The sequence below is a fragment of the Notamacropus eugenii genome, chromosome 1 (genome assembly GCF_028372415.1).
Source record: "Notamacropus eugenii isolate mMacEug1 chromosome 1, mMacEug1.pri_v2, whole genome shotgun sequence".
Classification (NCBI taxonomy): domain Eukaryota; kingdom Metazoa; phylum Chordata; class Mammalia; order Diprotodontia; family Macropodidae; genus Notamacropus; species Notamacropus eugenii.
In genome coordinates this window covers 314,368,348-314,383,907 of record NC_092872.1, presented here as the reverse complement: position 1 = coordinate 314,383,907, position 15,560 = coordinate 314,368,348, and positions in this window count along the sequence as shown.

The following is a 15,560-nucleotide window of genomic DNA, read 5'->3' as shown; positions in this document are numbered from 1 at the left end:
ACAGGCCCATATAACAATTACACAAATATGTGTTTGTATACATGCACATATATATGTACTGTATATACATATGCTATAAATATGCATATACACATCCACACACATCCGCATCTACTTCCACATCTACATCTACATACATATACACATATATGCACATATACAAGTACAGATACACATATAAGGACCAGTCCACAGTAGCCACCTTGACTTCAATGGTATATTCTAATATATGTATGTATATATATGTATACATATGTGTGTGTGTGTATGTATGGTATTCTAAAAGTCATTGGAACTATATATAACTCTTGCATATAAACTATATATATACCACATATATGAAGAGAGACTATATACATACATATATACATAGAGAGAGTGAAAGGAAGAAGGAGAGAGAGTCTCAAATGACTCTTTTGGAACAATATAAGAAAATATGTGTTGTGCATACATATATACATGTGTATGTAATATATGCCATATATAATGCATATATACACACATACCATATATATTTATATGTATGTATGTATATTTATATATATGTATGTATGTGTGTATATATATAATGTTTTGTACTTATGGGTTCCTTCACCTTTTTTATGATCTCTTTGGGATATAGACCTAGTAGTGGTATTGCTGGATCAAAGGATATTCAGTTTTATAGCCCTTTGGGTGTAGTACCAAACTGCTCTCCAAAATGGTTGAACCAAGTTCATAACTCCACCACTAATGCATTAAAGTTCCAATTTTCCCACACCCTCTCCAATATTTATCATTTTCCTTTCTTTGTCATATTAGTCAATATGATGGTTGTGAGGTAGTACCTCAGAGTTGTTTTAATTTGCATTTATCTAATCAACCGAGATTAAGAGCATTTTTTTCTTATGTCTATAGACAGCTATAATTTCTTTATCTGAAAAATGCCTGTTTATATCCTTTGACTATCAGTTTGGAATGATGTGTATTCGTATAAATTTGATTCAATACTCTATATATTTTAGAAATGAGGCTTTTATCAGAGACACTTGATGTAAAAAAAAATGTTTCCCAGTTTTCTGATCCTTCTAATCTTGGTTGCATTGGTATTGTTTGTGCAAAAGCTTTTCAATTTAATGTAATCAAAATTATCCATTTAGCATTTCATAATGTTCTCCATCTCCTATTTGGTAATAAATTCTTTCCTTCTCCATGGCAGGTAAACTATTCCTTGCTCTCCTAATTTGCTTATGGTATTACCCTTTTTTGTCTAAATCATGTACTCATTTTTACCTTATTTTGCTATAGGGCATGAGATGTTGGTCTACACCTAGTTTCTGCCATACTATTTTCCAGTTTTCCCAGCAGGTTTTGTCAAATAGTGAGCTCTTATCCCAGAAGCTGGAGTCTTTGGATTTATCAAACAGTAGATTACTAGAATCATTGATTACCATGTCTTGTATACCTCACATACCCCTGATATTCCTTTATCTCCCAGTTCTATTTCTTAGTCAGTACCGTATTAACTGTCTTCTCTTGAATCAAGTATCTAAAATCATTACATGGACTTTGTAACAAAAGGTAGCTTGACCTCTTTTGCTGTGGTCTGCCAGTGTTATTCTTGAATGAGGCAACCTTGACATCTGGTTTCAAGTCCCTGTTTTACATTTCCAGGAGAGGAGATTCTGCCAAGTAGCTTATGTCCCATCAGACCTGCTTTCATCTACTGCAGTGGAATCTATGTGATCTAGGATAGCCTCTCATTTGCTCTCAATGACCCAGTTCCTGGCAAGATACCTTGGAACTTTGTGATATTATTTTCTGATGCATTGACATGCATCCTGCTCGTAGATGCTTCCTATCTCTGCTGTATGAATTGTACTAATCAGTTGTGAGTACCAAGGTAAGAGGGGTGGAGGGAGGGGAAGTTTAATTCTCACATAGTTGATAGTTAGGAGGTGATGCCTCAGAGTTGTTTTTATGTGCATTTCTCTATTCAAATATCATTTGAGCACTTCTTCATATACCTATAGATGGATTTGATTTTTTCATCTGAAAAGTTCCTGTTCATATCCTTTGACCACTTAGCAACTGAAGAATGGCTTGTTTTCTTATAAATTTGATTCAATTCCCTACAGATTTGAGAAATGAGGCTTTGATCAGAGATACTTCTGTAAAGATTATTTTCTAGCTTTCTGCTTTCCATCTCCTTGGGTATACTGGTTTGGTTTGTACAAAAGCTTTTTATTGTATTAATTTAATTAATATAATAAAAATTTAACTTAGTTTATATACTAAAATTAATCTATTTTGCATTTCATAATGCTCTCTATTTCTTGTTTGGTCATGTTCTTAATAAGAATGGATGCTGTATTTTGTCAAAATCTTTTTCAGCATCTATTGAAATAATCATGATTTCTGTTGGTTTTGTTATTGATATGGTCAACTATTTAAATAGTTTTCCTAATATTAAATCAATCCTGCATTCCTGGTATAAATCACACCTGGTCATAGAGTATAATCTTTGTGATATATTACTGTAATCACCTTGCTAGTATTTTGTTAAAAAAAAATTTTGCATCAATATTCATTAGGGAAATTTGTCTTTAATTGTCTTTCTCTGTTTTAGTTCTTCTTGGTTAGGCTTCAGGACCATATTTGTCTCATAAAAGGAATTTGGTAGGACTCTTTCTTTGCCAATTTTCCCAAATAGTTTATGTAGTTTTAGAATATATTGTTCTTTAAATGTTCAATGGAATTCACTGGTGAGCCCATCTGGCCCTGGGAATTTTTTCTTAGAAAGTTCATTAATGGATCATTCAATTTCTTTTTCTAAGGTATAGTAACTTAGGCATTCTATTTCCTGATCTGGTAATCTGGGTAATTTATATTTTTGTAAATATTCATCAGTATTGCTCCGATTGTCAGATTTATTGGCGTGTAATTGGGCAAAATATTTCCTAATGATTGTTTTAATTCTTTCTTCATTAGCAATGATTTCACCTTTTGCATTTTTGATATTAGATATTTCATTTTCTTCTTTCTTTTTTTTAAAATCATATTAACAAGGCCTCATTTCTACAATATATAGAGAACTGAGTCAAATGTACAAAAATACAAGTAATTACCCAATTGACAAATGGTCAAAGGATATGAACAGGGAGTTTTCAGAGGAACAAATCAAAGCTATCTATAGTCATATGAAAAAGTGCTCTAAATCACTATTGATTAGAGAGATGCAAGTCAAAACAACTCTGAGATACCACATCACAACTATCAGATTGGCTAAAATGACAAAACAGGAATATGATTAATATTGGAGAAGATATGGGAGAGTTGGAACACTAATTCGTTGTTGGTGGAGCTGTGAGGTGATCCAACCATTCTGGAGAGCAATTTGGAACTATACCCAAAGGGCTACAAAAATGCGTATACCGTTTGACCCAGCAATTTCGCTTCTGAGACTGTATCTCAAAAAGATCATAGAAATGGGAAAGGGTCCCACATGTACAAAAATATTTATAGCAGCTCTCTTTGTGGTGGCCAAAAACTGGAAATCAAGGGGATGCCCATCAATTGGGGGATGGCTAAACAAATTGTGGTATATGAATACAATGGAATATTATTGTGCTATAAGAAATGATGAACAGGAAGACACAGAGAGGCCTGGAAAGACTTATATGAACTGATGCTGAGTGAAAGGAGCAGAACCAGGAGAACTTTGTATACAGCAACAACCACCACAGTGTGCAAGGAATTTTTCTGGTAGACTTAGTACTTCATTGTAATGCAAGGACTTAAAAAATTTTCAATGGACTCTTGAGGCAAAAGGCCTTCCACATCCAGAGAACGAACCATGGAATTGGATCACAGATTGAAGCAGACCATTTTCTTTTGAATTATGTTTTGTTTTGTGCTATGATTTCTCCCATTCATTTTAATTCTTCCATGCAACATGACTCAGGGAGGGAATGGGAAGGGAGGAAGAAAGGAGGGGGAGGGAGGGAAAATAATCTAAGATATATGAAAGTGATTGTAGAACACTGAAAACAAATAAAATAATTTAATTTTACAAAATAAAATAAAATAGACCATTGGTTTATTTTATTGAGTTTTTCTTTTAAAAAATAGATTTTTCTTAAAATCCAAATTAATTTATTAGCTCAACAGTTTTTTTTTTTTTTTTACTTTCAGTCTTATTAATCTCATATCTGATTTTCAGAATTTCCAATTTGGTATTCAATTGGAAATTTTTAATTTTTTCTTTTTCTACTTTCTTTAGTTGCATGCCTAATTCATTGATCTGTTCTTTTTCTGTTTTGTTGATGTAAGAATTTGGAGAAATAAATTTTCCCCTAAGTACTGCTTTGGATGCATCCCATAATTTCTGGTATGTTATTTCATTGTTGTCATCCTCTTTAATGAAATTATTAATTGTTTCTATGATTTTTCTTTGATACACTTATTCTTTAGGATTGGATTATTTGATTTCCAATTAATTTTTAATTTATCTTTCTACTGAACTTTGTTGGATACAATTTTGTTTGCATTATGATCTGAAAAAAACACATTTAATATTTCTGCCTTTCTATATTTGTTTTTGCAGTTTTTGTGCCCTTTTTCATAGTCAGTTTTTGTGCAGGTGACATGTGCTGCTGAGAAAGATATTATATTCTTTTCTATTCCCATTGTTTTTTTTCCAAAAGTCTGTCATGTCTAACTTTTCTAATATTCTATTTACCACCTTCATTTCTTTCTTCATTATTTTTGAGTTGGATATATCAAGGTCTGAGAGGGGGACAGTTGAGGTCCCCAAATAATATAATTTTGATGTCTATTTCTTCCTGGAACTCATTTAACTTCTCCTTTTAGGATGTAGATACTATACCACTTGGTGCATATAGTTAGTATTGATATTGCTACATTATCGATGGTACCTTTTAGCAAGACATAGTTTCCTTCCTTGTCTCTTTTAATTAGATCTATCTTTTCTTTTCCTTTGTCTGAGATTTGGATGGGTACCCTGTGTTTTTTTTAACTTTAGCTGAAGTGTAAAAGATTTTGCTCCAGCCCCTTACCTCACCTTCAAATGTGTTTCTTGTAAACAAAGTATTGTATGATTCTGGTTTTCAATTCATTCTGCTATTTGTTTCCGTTTTATGGGAGTGTTTATCCCATTCACATTCACAGTTATGATTACTAACTGTGTATTTCCCTCCATCTTATTTTGTCTCCTTTTTGTCTTCTTTCTTTTCACCTTTTTCTTCCTCAACAGTGTTTTACTTTTACTACTACATCTCCTGATCTGCCCTCCCTTCTGTCAGTCCCCTCACCTTATACTTAATCTCCTCCCCTGTCAGATAGATTTCTATATTCAACTGATTTTGTATGTTATTTCTTCTTTAAGCCAATACTGATGAGAGTAGGGTCCAAGCAATGCCTATCACCCACCCTCCTATCTTTCCCTCCACTGCAAAAGGTTTTTCATAGCTCTCCATGTAAAATAACTTACCCATTCTATCTCTTCCTTCCTTCTACACCACATGTAGTCCTCTTTCTCATCCCTTAAATATTTTTATGCCAGTCCCTCAAATTCACCTTATGCTTATACTCTCTGGCTCTACTATTAGTATGATTTTAAGAATCACAAGTTATTATCTTCCCATGTAGGTATGTAAACAATTTGGGTCTATTAAATCCCTTGTGTTTTCTCTCCCTTTTTATCTGTCTGTGCTTTTCTTAGGTCTTGATATGGTAGATGAAATTTTTGGTTTAATTCTGATCTTCTCCTTATGAAAACTTGAAATCGTTCTATTTCATTGAAAGTCATTTTTTTCTTTACAAACTGTGATTAATTTCACCAGATAGTTGATTCTTGTTTGTAGTCCTAGCTCCTTTGTCTTCCAGAATATCAAGTTACATGATCTCTGATCTTTTAATGTTGTGGCTACCTAGTCCTGTGTAGTCCTGATTGTGGCTCTCTAATATTTAAATGGTTTTTTTTCTAGCCATTTATAGCATTTTCATCTTGATCTGGTAGTTATGAAATTTGTTTAAAATCTTCCTTTAAGTTTTAATTTTGCAATCTCTTTCCAGGGATGATGGGTGGATTCTTTCAATGCCTGTTTTGCCCCATGGTTCCAGAATATCAGGGCAGTTTTCCTTGACAATTTCTTGAAAGATGCTGTTTAGGTCCTCCTTTTGATTATAGTTTTCAAGTAATCCCCTGATTCTGACATTGTCTCTCCTTGATCTATTTTTCAGGTCAGTTTTTCCCATGAGGTATTTTACATTTTCTTCTGCTTTCTTTTTCATTCTTTCATAGATTTGATTGATTCTTGATGTCTCATAGAGTCATTAGCTTCTACTTGCCCAATTTTAACTTTTAAGGAGATATTTTCCTCAATTAGCTTTTGTACTTCCTTTTCTACTTGGCCAATTGTACTTTTTAGGGAGTTGTTTTCTTCAGTGGATTTTTGTATCTCCTTTTCCACTTGACCAATTCTACTTTTTAAGCAGTTGTTTACTTTTTCCAAGATGTTGGCTCTTTTTTTAAAATAATTCTTTTGCGGCGGAGTCAAGATGGCAAAGTAGAAAGACACACATACACATAGCTCCGAACACACAAATCACAGAACAGCTAGAGGGGACCAAGCCAGGGCGAATTCTGCACCCAGAGACCATGGAGTATTGGAGCGAGGGAGATTTCTGCTCCGGAGAGACCTGCGGACATCTCGTGGGGGGTCGTTCGCGCCACGGACTGGGCGCCTGGACGGGGAGCGGAGTGCGGCCCTGCCGCGGCCGCGCACTGAGGGGAGGAGATCCGAGAGGGCTACGGGGACGGAATCTCCAGCGGCCACGCGGGTCCCCCCACTCACAGAGGGACCTGCAAAGCTCTCGCAAAAGGTCCATCACGCTGCAGACACGGAACCCAGCCTGGACCTGCGGCGGCCGCCGCGGCGGCCGCGGCTCCGAGAGGCACAGATCTGAGAGGGCTCCGGAGGCGGGATCTTCAGCGGTGGCACGGGCCCCCCCACCAACAGGTGACTGATGGGGGTGGGTTAGAGAGTCTCTTTGGCGGGTTGAGAGGGGAGTGGGGTGCCCCCATGGCTCAGGCCCCCCCGGGAGGTGGGGGCTGAGAGGCGGCTGCAGACGGGGGCTTCCCAAACAGGCAGGAGCCTGGATCCATTGTGGAAGGTCTGTGCATAAACCCCCTGAGGGAACTGGGCCTGAGAGGCGGCCCTGCCCCTGACCACCTGAACTTAATTTTCACACTGAAAAGCAGCCCTGCCCCTGCCAAAAATCCTAAGGCGGGAAGCAGCATTTGAATCTCAGTCCCCAAACTCTGGCTGGGAGGACCAGGAGGCGAGGTGGGTGTGAGGAGAACATTCAGAGGTCAGCCCACTGGTTGGAGAAAATGCCAAGAAAAGGGAAAAGAAATAAAACTATTGAAGGGTACTTTATCGGAGAAAAGACACTTCCTCCCTTCCTTTCTGATGGGGAGGAACAATGCTTGCCATCAGGCAAAGACACAGAAATCGAGGATTCTGTGTCCCAGCCCACCCAATGGGCTCGGGCCATGGAAGAGCTCAAGAGGAATTTTGAAAATCAAGTTAGAGAGGTGGAGGAAAGACTGGGAAGGGAAATGAGAGGGATGAGGGAGAAGCATGAAAAGCAGATCAGCTCCCTGCTAAAGGAGAACCAAAAAAATCTTGAAGAAATTGGCACCTTGAGAACTAGCCTAACTCAGCTGGCAAGGGAGGTGCAAGGGGCCAATGAGGAGAAGAATGCTTTCAAAAGCAGAATTAACCAAATGGAACAGGAAATTCAAAAGCTCACTGAAGAAAATAGATTTTTCAAATCTGGAATGGTACGGATGGATGCTAAGGACTTTTCGAGAAAGTCAGATATCTCAGAACATACCGTGCAGATTCGAAAAATGGAAGATAATGTGAAATATCTTATTGGAAAAACAACTGACCTGGAAAATAGAATCAGGAGAGACAATGTAAAAATTCTGGGACTACCTGAAAACCATGATCAAAAGAAGAGCCTAGACATCATCTTCCATGAAATTATCAAGGAAAACTGCCCTGAGATTCTAGAACCAGAAGGCAAAATAAATATTCAAGGAATCCGCAGAACACCGTATGAAAGAGATCCAAAAAGAGAAACTCCTAGGAGCATTGTGGCCAAATTCCAGAATTCCCAGGTGAAAGAGAAAATATTGCAAGCAGCTAGAAAGAAACAATTCAAGTATTGTGGAAATACAATCAGGATAGCACAAGATCTGGCACCCTCTACATTGAGGGATAGAAGGGAATGGAATAGGATATTCCAGAAGTCAAAGGAACTAGGACTGAAGCCAAGAATCACCTACCCAGCAAAACTGAGTATAATACTTCAGGAGAAAAAATGGTCTTTCAATGAAATAGAAGACTTTCTAATTTTCCTGATGAAAAGACCAGAGCTGGAAAGAAAATTTGACTTTCTAACACAAGAATGAAGAGAACCATGAAAAGGCGAACAGCAAAGAGAAATCATAAGGGACTTACTAAAGTTGAACTGTTTACATTCCTATATGGAAAGACAGTATTTATAACTCTTGAAACATTTCAATATCTGGGCACTGGGTGGGAGTACACACACACACACATGCACACACGCACACATACATAGAGACAGAGTGCACAGAGCGAATCGAAGAGGATGGGATCATATATTTAAAAAAAAAATGAAATCAAGCAGTGAGAGAGAAATATTGGGAGGAGAAAGGGAGAAGTTATATGGGGCAAATTATCTCTCATAAAAGAGGCAAGCAAAAGACTTATTAGTGGTGGGATAAAGAGGGGAGGCAAGAGAAAAACATGAGGTCTACTCTCATCACATTCCACTAAAGGAAAGAATATAATGAACACTCATTTTAATAGGAAAACCTATCTCATAATACAGGAGAGTGGGGGACAGGGGCACAAGCAGGGTGGGGGGGAGGATGGAGGGGAGGGCATGGGGAGGAGAATGCAATACGAGGTCAACACTCATGGGGAGGGAAAGGACATAAGAAAATAGAAGTAAAGGGGGACAGGATAGGATGGAGGGAAATATAGTTAGTCCTATACAACACAACTAGTATGGAAATCATTTGTAAAACTAAACAGATATGGCCTATATTGAATTGCCTGTCTTTCAAGGGGAAGGGGTGGAGAGGGAGGGAGCTAAGGAGGTTGGAACTCAAAGTGTTAAGACCAAATGTAATGTTCTTACCACTGGGTAACAAGAAATACAGGTTAAGGGGTCAAGAAAGCTATCTGGTCCTACAGGACAAAAGAGAAGACGGAGACAAGGGCAGGGAGGGAGGATAGAGGAGAGAGCAGATAGGTCACAGGGGCAATTAGAAAGCTCGGGTTTGGGGGGGGAGGGGATAAAAGGGGAGAAAATTTGTAACCCAAAATTGTGTGAAAATAAAAAAAATAATAATAATTCTTTTGCATCACTCTCATTTCTTTTCCCAATTTTTCTTCCACCTCTTTTATATGATTTTTAAGCTCCTTTTTGAGCTCTTCTTTGAGTTCTTTCTGGACTTAAGACCACTTCCCATTTTCCTTTGAGGTTTTGCACACAGGTGTTTTGAAATTGTTGTCCTCTTCTGAGTTTGTGTCTTTATCTTCCCTGTACCATAATAACCTTCTATGTTCAGATTCTTTTTTTGTTGTGTTTTGTTAATATTTTTGACCTTTTTCTTTTCTTTTATATTTGAACTCTGCTCCCAGGGTGGAAGGGGCAATGTCTCAGACTTCTGGTTATTTACCTTGTGCTGCATTGATGTTTCCCTGAGACCCATGTGAGAAGCTGTGACTGGTGTTGCTCTAAGAGGGTGGATTGTGCGGGTGGTTCTTGTTGCTGGAGGTCATAGGGGTCTGGCAACTTATCTGGTGCTAAGCTGGAGTCCTAATCGTGATGTCTAGAGTGTGCTGACACCCATGGAATGTTTCTGCTTTTCTCTGGGTCTACACTGAAGCACATGGTGACTGCCTATTTTACCATGACTATGTTGAATCATGTGGCAGCAGGTCCCAGAGCTGGTGGCTGCCTGTTTGCTTAGGCACCTGTAGGGTTGGTGTCTACCTGCTTGCCAGGGGCTACACTGAAGCACTTGGAGGTTCTCAAAGCTGGAGTCTGCCAGTCTCTTGGATATAATGAGGGTCCTGGTGTTGGCGTTTGTCTGTTCCACCATACTGAGACTCAGGATCTCCCACTGGTTTGCTGAGATGGGGCTTACTGCTAGCTTGTGGCAATGCTTTCTGACCTGAATTGTGCTGTCCTTTCACCCAAGTGAAACAGACCCTTCCTGTCGATCTTCAAAGTTTCTAAGGCTCAAAGCTTGTTTCACCTCATCTTTTTGCTGATTCTGCTCTTTTGGGATTTGTTTGGGGGTCCTATTTGATGGTTATTTGCAGGTGAATATGGAAGAGTTATGGTGATTTACTGCTTACTCTACTATCTTGGCTCCTGGAAGCAAGGGCTTATATTTCTTTTACCAGGGCCACATAATTACTTTCCCCTCTTGGTGTAAGCCAGGGTAAAACTCCACCTTTCTCTGCAGGCTTACCTACAACTCTGTTGAATTGTACCCTCAAGTCACAGTCTTATGCCCTTCATGGACCTGAGCCATTTGCCTCTGAACTGTGCTTCTCCCACTGCTGACTACTAGCTATGGTAAGAATCAATGCATTGCCAATAAGTCTGTACCTGACTGACTTAGGAATTTACCCCTTCCTCGTGATACACTACAAACTAGGTCTCAGATAATGATATGACCAGAATTGGCACTAAGTTTGAGAGCCAATACACCAGAAACTGAATCTTGCTAGCCAGCAAACAGAAACCCCTACTTCTTGAGGACCATCTTACTAGTAGAGGAACAAGACAATATGTGAAACATAAGCATTTTACAAATATTTCTTTTACTCTTCACAGTAACACAGGAAATTAGATGCTGTTATTTTCCTCATTTTACACAAGAGGAAATTGAGGTGAGGTGAGAGAGAGAGATGAAGTTACTTGCTCTGGGTCACACAATAAATGTCTGAGACTGTATTTAAACTCAGATTTTCTTGCCTCTAGGCTAGTCCACTGTGCTTAGGTGTCATCAGCCTTGTCCTCTGGATCATAGCCCTTAATAGTATTTTCTTCCAGCTATGTTTGATTCACTACAACAATCTTTCTTTCACAATGTTCAGAATAGTTTTTGTGGATGTCAGGAAAAGACTCCTAAGGATCTAGTGAGCACTAAATCTTCCCAAATGGAAGAAAGTTAAAGCAGTTTTGTAGCCTAGTTCTAGGGATTCAACTGCCAGCAAAATAAGAGGAGATAGAAAGTGACAGTAGAATATAAGGGAAAAGGTTTGAAACACCAAAGATTGGAATTTAAAAACCAAGAGCACAAAGAAATCAACTCATCAGAGAGGATGCCGAAACTTGAAAGAAGTATGAGTCCTAAATGTTCAAAGAAATCACATGACATTTACAACAAATATTAGGAAATACTCGGAAAAACGAACCAAAGCCCAGTGAAACAGAAAACTCTATGGTGGTTGGGAGTGGAAAGAGAGAGAGAGAGAGAGATCTAAAATCTGATCCATTCCTCTATGAGGGAAGTTATAATTTTCACCTTGAGGAGAGCAGACAAGCTATGTCTGGCTTCTTCCCTTGTCTGAGTCCAAGATAGATATTAGGCTAGATTTATATCTATATGCTCCCTAAATAAAAACCCACTCAGCATGGGTTGTAAGCTGATTTACATTCAAAAATAGAATATAATTTTTAAAAAGAACTTAAGAAACTGGCTAAATATTATGATTTTTTTAAAAATCCATTGCAGAGGCAGATGTCTTCCAGGAATCAGATAATGGAAATCAAAATTTTATCTAATTTATTTCAGAAGCATAGATTTTTAAATAGTTATGAATATGATGTACATGAAAAAGATGAACAGTCAGTACCTGAACTTCCAAGGAACAAATGTTGCTACTAAAGACTGAAAAATGGAACTCCAAGATCTTGGTAGCAGAACATTATCAGAAAGAGCAGTCAAAGTTCTTGACTTATTTTCTTATTATTTTATATCTACAAATCATTACAAGTTTTTAAAGAGAGGACTGGTGTTTTTTCTTGATTCCCTGACAACACTTACTAATATGTTGATCATATCTGCTTACATATCAGATCTAGCAGTAGTGTGAGACAAGGAATTTTCAGTCACAGGACTTGGGCTTGATTATCCCCACTATGCCACTATATGACCTTGGGCAAGTTACAACCTCTTTCAGCCTCAGTTTCCTCATCTGTAAAATTAGGAGATTGTACCAGATGAACTCCTATAACCTTGCCATATCTAAAATTCGTGATTCTAAGAAGTTTATAAAATGTTTTCCTGACAATTCCATGATGTAGGCAATGCAAATATTAAGCCCACTTTACACCTAAGAATGCCAAAGTTCAGACATAAAGTGACCTGTACATAGACAAACAGATACTAAGTAAATACTCCAGACTTTAATCTGTGGCATCTGGTTCCAGTAATCTGGTGGTCTTTTTACTTCACCTGTCCATTTGTGGCACACAATGGACAATAAATATTGACTAATCATTTGTTTGCCATTCGCAAATCAGGAAGACAAAACAGAAGTAATTCTTTCCACTTATAGAAACTCAATTACTCAACAGAGCTAAAGGGGATGAATGGGGAAGTATAGGAATACAGGGAGGAGTATAGGAAAGGGGGAAAGGGAAGAGGGGGAGAAGGAGGAAGAAAGAGGGAAAGGAGGGAAAGAGGAGGGAAAGGGAGAAAGAGAAGAGGAAGAAAAAGAAGAGAAGGGAGGGAGAGAGGAAAAGAAGGGAAGGAGAGAACAGGGATGGAGAGGGAGAAAAAGAAAAGAGAGAAAGAAAGGAAAAGAAGAGAGGAAGAAAGAAATGAGGGAGTTGGAAAATGAGAGGGAGAGAGAGAATACAGAGGAGAAAGAGAAGATGAGACTACTTACCCAGGAAAGAGAGCCTAGTTGTGGTAGGCTTTGGCCAGGGTCTGCTATGTAGCCCATTAAGCCCTGACTTCTATACACAGATAAGTACCCTGAAGGCTGTGAGCATAATATTTAAGTAGTTGGAATCAGGTAAATAATGTTGTAAAATAGAAGAGCAGAGGATCTGGAATAAATGAGGCCATAAAATATGAAATAAATGTGCAGCCTCAAGTCACACAAGTCCTGTTTTTACACTGGCCCAAGCTGCCTCTGGGCTAATGCAACATTCTTAGATGAGATCAATCAGAGTGACAGGTTACCTCACTCTTCTGGTGTGATGATATCCTTACCTTGGGCTGGTTGCTGTGATCCAGACTTCGGATCAACTTTACTGTGGGAGAACTTCTGTGTGCTGAGAGCAATTGTTACTGACTCCAATTTTGCATCATTTATTTTTCTTCTAACTGTATTCCTTTTTTTGATAATAATATCTTTCCAGATTAAGTAAACCTACTCTTTTATAACCCTCTTGGCTTTTGCTGGATTAGTCAGTTATCACAGTTTAATACCTGAGGTTAGGACACCTACCTCAGCCTCCCACTAGATTTGTTCAGGGAGAGCTAAATCTATTCCAAAACATTATGATTGCTTCAGATGTCAGAATACTGACAATCCAACCTGAGTGAGCCGCTGAGGGAGTCTTAAAGAAAATGAACAAGAAAGAGCCTTATCCATGACCAGAAGAGCTAAGATAACATTTTAACTTGATGGAAACAATAGAAGAAAAAAGTAGAACTAGGAAGTAAGACAATCTATCAATACCCTTTGGGGTAACAAAACTGTGTACCTATATTTTCAGGTATATCATTTTTCCTCAAGGATCTGCATACACTAGAGTTCTCTGTCTGATTGCCTGAATGGGTACTTGGCCATAGACATGTTATTGAAGTAAGGATACTGGAAAGAGGAAAAGGAGGGTGGGGTGGGGAAGGCCTGTAATCCCAAAGATTTGGGATGTGGTTTTGGAAAAGAACAGCTAACTTACTACCCTGTATATCCTTAGATGGTGACAACAAAAAGCATACAATCTTCTAAAAAAAAAATACTTCAGAAAGTTTTGCTTTCTTTACCACTCTGCCCCAGCTAATTATCACTTTGTCTCTTGACATTTCCTTGAATTACTTTGAATTTGCTTGTGTGTGTGTGTGTGTGTGTGTGTGTGTGTGTGTGTGTGAGAGAGAGAGAGAGAGAGAGAGAGAGAGAGAGAGAGAGAGAGAGAGAGAGAAGGGGGGGGGGTTGTTGCTTTCTCCTATGGATTATAAGCTCTGTGAGGGCAGAGACTTTCATTTTTGTATTTTATAACCCTATCACCTAACATAGTACCTGGCAGTTAGTAGTCTCCAGGTGTTTTTTGGTGGGTATAGGGGATTTTTGGAGTACTGGCAAATGTTTAACAATCAACTATGCATGGATGTGTACTTATGATACTTTTAAGATCAATAGATGTTATTAACATTTATAGCATTTGCCAGTTTCCAAATTGTAAATGCTTACACTGAAAATTAAGCAATCTGCTTTCCCAATCCAGTATGAGTTGACTTCAGTAAACCAATGAGTGGATTTTACTCAAAGGGATGCTTGAAATTGGCGGCCATTCCTCAGTTCTCAATTACAAAGAGATAGGTTCATCAGTTTCAAGTCTGCTAGCAAAAACACCTTGGGACCCAAAAGAAGAGCCTAAATTCTGGTGTGTCTCTAAAAGACAAACAGACAAAAGTGACACCAGTCGGGTACAACAAAAGGGAAAATTCTTACTATGAGAGAAGGCAGAGTCATTTGGTTAGATAGCTTTTTCTCTCCAAAACCCCTGTGCTTTGTAGTTCCTTCTTCACAGCCTGAGAATTAAAGTTAAATGGTCGGAAGTTAATGGGCAGCAAGAGGCATTATGAAACACTTAGAGGGTTTTTCTCCTGTTGCTTTCCAGAGACATTAGAATAAAGTCTCATCTAGGGTCTCCCTAAAGTTAATGAGAACTAAGATGACAGTTCATTGACTTTCTTCAGAAAATTTATTTTATGACTACGGGTAGTCAGAATGACTTTTCTTTGAGCCTTGAGATTCAACCATGGGAAACTCCAGAAATCCTTCCAGTTTTATTTACATTTATCACATTACTGCATGAATAGGAGGTTCCCGATAAATAGGCTCTAAAGAGTATTTTCAGTGGCTGTAACTGATGAATATGTTTTATTTTGTTTTGTTTTTTAATTTTTACTTTTTGGTTCAGACCTATGATTCCATTATTAAATGCCAAGTATAGAAACTCTCTATGACAACGTAGACAACTCCTCTATGATCTTTTTTTTTTAGAGAGTTGCTTGGGGCACCTAGAATTTAAATCATTTGCTTATGTTCACTCTGAAAATATGTTATCAGCAGCAGAAACTGAATACAGGTTTTCCTAACTCTTAAAGCTGAATATCTGCACCTAATATACCACACTGCCTGCCATTGCTCAAATTCAAGTATAATTCTTTTTAAAACTTGAGATCCTTTGCTTAA